The sequence below is a fragment of the Podarcis vaucheri genome, assembly GCF_965113315.1.
Source record: "Podarcis vaucheri genome assembly, chromosome: 9".
In the NCBI taxonomy this organism is placed as follows: domain Eukaryota; kingdom Metazoa; phylum Chordata; class Lepidosauria; order Squamata; family Lacertidae; genus Podarcis; species Podarcis vaucheri.
In genome coordinates, this window is record NC_138767.1 from 79103810 (window position 1) to 79109838 (window position 6029).

At 42.0% G+C, this 6029-nt stretch overlaps 1 long non-coding RNA gene across 1 annotated transcript in view; it reads left to right on the forward strand.

The window, feature by feature from the left end:
• Positions 1 to 118: 118 nt before the first annotated feature.
• LOC309541160 overlaps positions 119 to 6029 on the forward strand; it is a 92637-nt gene continuing 86726 nt past the window's right edge. Inside the window, exons 1-2 of the long non-coding RNA XR_014223654.1 lie at positions 119 to 241; positions 350 to 2157. This is a non-coding gene — a long non-coding RNA (uncharacterized lncRNA). The remainder of the gene's footprint in view (positions 242 to 349; positions 2158 to 6029) is intronic.

Genomic DNA, 6029 nt, shown 5'->3' on the forward strand with positions numbered 1-6029 from the left:
AAACAGGAATAAAATAATTGCCTGATTCCTAGCTTCCAATAACACGGCCTGTTTACATTAATATTTCTCCCACACATGTGGGACAGGAGGTTTAAATTTAAATTTACAGATTTCATCCTCAATCCATCTCCATCACTTTTTCCAGGGCTTTTTCTTTCAGCAAGAACTTGTCAGAACTGAGTTCCAGCGCCTCTCGGGTGGGTGCCATTGCCATTATAAGAGAACAAGGGAGGTGTTCATGGTGAGTTCCTACACCTCATTTTCTGGGGAAAAATATCACTGGCTGTAACTTTACATGTTAGACTAGCAAGCTTTTGCATTCATGTTCATCTTAATTCTTGTGTTTCAGCCATTTGATGCTCAGGGGTCTTGAATACCTCCAGATTAACCACACAACCTCTTCACTAGATTAAAAAGAAAATACTCCACTGGCTGCATCGATACATCTTTGAGAATTGTTGTCAGATGAATGTTATTCATCTAATAGTTTATTACACGAATGGTGTGGTTTTAAACAACCAACTCTCATTTGGTACCCATATTGATAAATTTCTTGATACTGAAATATCAAAGACTGTAGATGTACATGTCCATCATCACAGTAAGACAGAAGAAAATGAAGCTATTAGTCTGATCAGTAGAAAACCACAGCTATACCATCTAAGTTTGCCTTTGCCAGCAGGGGATGTTGAATGGCAAAGAAATCAAATAGAAAAGAAGAAAAGATTTATTGCCATATAATTCATGTGCTGAATCTGCATTTTGCAGGTCGTATTCTGTATTTATGCTTTGAAATTGTTTACAGTGGTAAAGACTCCCATTTTCAGAGCTGAAGCGAAGCCTCAGTAAAATGAAAGGGTTACCACCAAGACTTTGCTCGTTAACTGAAATGGAGCAGATCATTATTTTGCTTCCATGTTGAGATGACTCTGGCCTTACAGCTAGTTAGTTAATTCATCTTTGGGGAAGCACAATTTAAGTTACAAAAACATGTCTATTTAGACAGCTCACAAAACATACAATGCTTGGCAAAGCATTGGAAAGTAATTCTCAAAACAAACAGATTTCCCAGCACCACCCATCATCATATTCATAACTCTTAGTACATTTCTTCCCTGGCATTATAAAAGAAGCAGCAGAAGAAAATGGCTGTGGTGTTTAAGATCTGTAGTGTTTAAGGTTCAAGTTGGTATCTACACTGCACACGTCCATTATTTGAGTGCATATACTAATAGTGAACTCATGTGCTGATGCACGCTGTCTGTGCGGCCAAAATGAGGCTATTGAGAAAAACGAGGGAGGTATCAGCAGGGCACCCCACGTTTTGGAGGAGGGGGGGCTCTTTAGAAGAAAATTTAATGGGGCCAGTAAATCTGAAGCACTCCAATGAGCGCTACATGTCTGTTGAAGGAGGCAAGGGAAAAATAAGGAGGAGGGAAAATGAAACAATATGGCTGGCTGGGATAGAAATGTTTTAAATAAAATACATATGAGCCTTAGCAGTTTGTTAATTGCCATCCATATACAGTGTGCTTCAGACTTTTCATGCTGCTCTTGCCATGTGAAAAATTCTGATTCACTGTACAATAGTTGCACTGGGATTAGCAGGAAATGGATGGATGATCCATTAAGGGTCCGTGCCATTATAAAAAGCTACAGTGTGACCATTTATGTAGTACTCTTCTGGCTGTCCTATCTCAAAATGGATTCTGCAGAACTGGCACAGTTTCTGAAAGCTTTGAAAACATAATTAGCTGATTTGAACTCAAAAATATGAATTTGCATTTGCTTCTCTCCTACAAAATTCTGCCCATCTTTGCAAAGGAACATGCTCAGGTCTGTTGCCAACTGTATAATTTAAGCTAGGTTGCCCAATGAAGATGCTTCTGCCATTAGTTCCAACCAGCACATCAAATGATGGGAATTTACTATGTAGAAAATGGCCTAGAATTTGTGTGTGTGTGTGTGTGTGCTTTAAGAATGTGTCCCGTTTTCATTTTCATACAATAGCAGTGCTAGTTGCTGTTCAGTATTGTGTGTCCTGCCAACCTAGCAGTTCGAAAGCACGTCAAAGTGCAAGTAGATAAATAGGTACCGCTCCGGCAGGAAGGTAAACGGCGTTTCCATGCGCTGTTCTGGTTCACCAGAAGTGGCTTAGTCATGCTGGCCACATGACCTGGAAGCTGTACGCAGGCTCTCTCGGCCAGTAACGCGAGATGAGCGCCGCAACCCCAGAGTCGGTCACGACTGGACCTAATGGTCAGGGGGCCCTTTACCTTTACCTTATTGTGTGTCCAGTTTTATTGTTTAACTTTTGCTTCTAGGCTTATTAAGCATGGCAGTCATTCTTTTTCTCTGCAAGGTCGTTGACTGCTAAGCATGTAGATAGACCTGAGATGAGGGCTGGAATTGGAATAGCAATTGTTGGTCCACAAAAGAACATTCCTCTGCGGATTTCCAGTAGGAAGGACCTTCTCCCAGCTGTGTCAGTTTTCTGGTGGTACCTCACCACCAAAAGGAATTCAGGAGAAGGAGATGGAGATGGACAGCCAGAGTTGAAGCAATACAGAAAGTGAACAGGACTGATAAAATCTGAAAGACAGGAAATGAAATGCCATTTAGGAGAGACGGTTAAAAGGCCCATAGAGAGAAAGTGATTGTCAAAGTAGTGGCGGTGCATAAGCTCATGCTACCTGGGGTAGGTGTGCAGAGCACGCCCCCAAGAGGGAAGGGGCAAGGAGGGTGGGGAGCCCATCGTAGCTCACCCTAAAAAGCACACCCGGGGTGTGCGCATCGCAGGATTGACCCGGGAATGGAGTTGGGCACAAGGAAGCTGCCTGTCTCTGCAGTTCCCTCATGCGCCAAAGCCAGGCTCCAATGAGGGAGCCTGTTGTGTGGGTGCTTGGTTGCACCCTCTTAGAAAAATGCGCCCGGGGCCACAGCCCCCTTCAGCCCCCCCTGCCCCTGGCTCAAAGCTATTTTGGGCTGCTAATTTTAACAAATTCTGAGTTTTGATGTTGCTCATTGCTTGCAGGGTTTTGATGTTGTTCATTGCTTGCAGGGTTTTGCATACCAGTCAGATACCAGTCAGATAATCAGTGTGCTTCATTTTTCCAGCATCTTTCCCCCCACAAGTACAATGAAAAACAAGCAGGATTGCAGGGAGTTTATCTCCAGTGGATTCATTGGGCCCCTAACTGATACTGGAGCTGAAACCGCTCAGGTTTTTTGGCGAACATTTTAGCAGTGGGTGCTCACAGAGAAAATGTCTGATCTCTGTGAACTGAGTTGGATGGGCAGGATAGAATTGTCAGCAGCATCATAGCGAAGGCAGGAGTTGACCAAGAATTGTGCTTGGGGCAAAAATTTATCATGTGCCTGATAATAAGTGCTGGAAGTGTAAGGAATCTGAAGGTACTTTCTACCACCTTTGGTGGACGTGCCCGAAGATTAAGGCTTTCTGGGAAATGATATATAATGAAATGAAAAAGGTGCTAAAGTGTACCTTCCCTAAGAAACCAGAGGCCTTTCTCTTGGGCATTAGTAACCAATTGGTGTTGAAGAAAGATAGAACTTTCTTTATGTACGCTACTACAGCAGCAAGAATACTCGTCGCAAAGCATTGGAAGACCCAAGATTTACCCACCTTGGAAGAATGGCAGATGAAGGTGATTGACTATATGGCATTGGCTGAAATGACTGACAGAATCCGTGAACAGGGGAAAGAGACGGCGGATGAAGACTGGAAGAAATTTAAAATTTATCTTAAGAAATATTATAAAATTAATGAATGTTAAAATGTTGAGGTTCTTAGTAAGAAAAGGAGATTACAGCAACAAAAGACTAAGTTAAAGAAAAGAACAAATTAGGAACAAAATTTGACAAAAATTTAATTTAGGACTTGCTGAAATAATTTTGGGAACTGGGATGCAGAAAGGGGAGGTTTGGGGGAGTCAGAGAAATGAGGCTTATGAAAAAAAGGAGATGAATTTATACATGTTTGTTTTGTCTGTTTATTTGTTTGTATTGTTTATAAAAACTTTGTAAAACCAATAAAATTTTTTATATATAAAAAAAGAATTGTGCTTGGGACAGGGAGTCACAGCTGCTAGATGAAACCAAGATTCTGCCAAGTAACTCTGGAACATATCGGAGCCAGAAAGACTCTTCCCCTCTGCTCAGGCAGAGCTTCATAAGTGACGTGGATGAAACCAGTGTAATTTGTAATCACAGTATTATAAAATATCCAACATGACTATTTCTGCAAAGGCCTGGATGCAATTTTGTTGGAAATTTCACTTTGTATTGTTACTTACATTTCCGATTAAATCACATAAGGAGGAACACAGGCTATATGTAAAAAATGGCACTAATTTATAAAACTAAAGGTTTATCTCAGAATATTTCATGTGATCGCAGTGGCGTAGCGTGGGGGGTGCAGGGGGGGCCGGCCGCACCGGGCGCAACATCTGGGGGTTAGGGTTAGGGTGCGCAAATCCACGGGTTAGGGGGCGCAAATTACTTGCCTTGCCCCGGGTGCTGACAACCCACGCTACGCCACTGTGTGATCGAACAGATTTGTAATACTGTTGTTTTACAAACTCTATGATTTAGGCATTCCATGGTATTTTTTCTATATGCATGCTTTTAAAGTTATTGTCAAGCTGTTTTTTGGATTTTCAGGCCACTTTGAGATATTTTCTTGTGGAAAGCAACAAATAATTGTAATTAAGAATAAAAATAAACTAATAATGTCAAAATCTTGCTGATGTACAAGTTTAAAAAGTCAGTAATTACAACATGAACCAGCCACTTGTCATTTCTTGATGTAAATTGATGTTTATGATGGAGAATGTGTTTTGAACTTAGTATAGTAAAGGTTTGATCCTTATTTTAAAACAAGACAACTTCATTCAGTTTAACAAAAAAGAACGGCTGTGACTTTATTACTATGATAATTCACAGCTGCTGAACTAAATTACATATTTCCAAACTGAAAATAGATTTTAAATCTTCAGCCTTCTGAAAATATTGCACTTGCCCCATAATTGCGCCTGTTTTCATTTTGTCTGTTTTTAGCTTCTTATTTTATTTTTTTAGTTCATCTGTCATTAAGCCACCCTGATGCTACAGAGAAGAGTGCAATATAAACAAATAAACAAACAAATGCAAAGTAAAGCTTCATATTTAAATAACGAGGCATGTACATGTATCTCAACATTATACTGTCTGATTTGAAATCAGACTTATGTAAGATAGTCAGGTTTGATTTTAAAAAAATAAACCCAAAACTCAAGCCCAGGGCCTCTATGTTATTTTATCAAAGGGGACAAGGCAAGGATGTCCACTATGCCCAGTATTTTTCATTCCAATCCTAGAAGTGCTGTTTAGAGATAGGATGAGAGAATTATGGGAAAGCGTGTTCTCATTAAAAGAAAGCACATGTTGCGGCGGGGGCCAGCCAAGACACCCCTCTGTTGCCAGGCAGTTTGGGATGGTATGGCTCTGGCAGAGATTGGTAGACTGAGCTGCTGGGGTAATTTTCATGTTGCCAATTTGCTTTCTCTTTCGCTGCGTGCACCGGACCCTCCCTCCCTCCCTTAATTTGGGTCTTGTGCGTTGACCTTGCTATGCCTGTCATGGGGTCGTCTGCCGTTGGGGCAGGGGCCTGGTAGCAATTTTGTCCATTCGGCTGATTGGCTGGTACCATTTGGTTTTTGCCTGCTGCGTAGCAAATCGTCACAACTTGTAAGGTTTGTGGTTAAAAAGGGACCGCTGACCATTAGGGCCAGTTGTGGCCGACTCCTGGGTTGCGGCGCTCCTCTCGCTTTACTGGCCAAGGGAGCCAGCGTACAGCTTCCGGGTCATGTGGCCAGCACGACTAAGCTGCTTCTGGCGAACCAGAGCAGCACACAGAAATGCCGTTTACCTTCCCGCCGGAGTGGGACCTTGATGTGTTTTGAACTGCTAGGTTGGCAGGAGCAGGGACCGAGCAACGGGAGCTCACCCCATTGTGGGGATTCGAACCA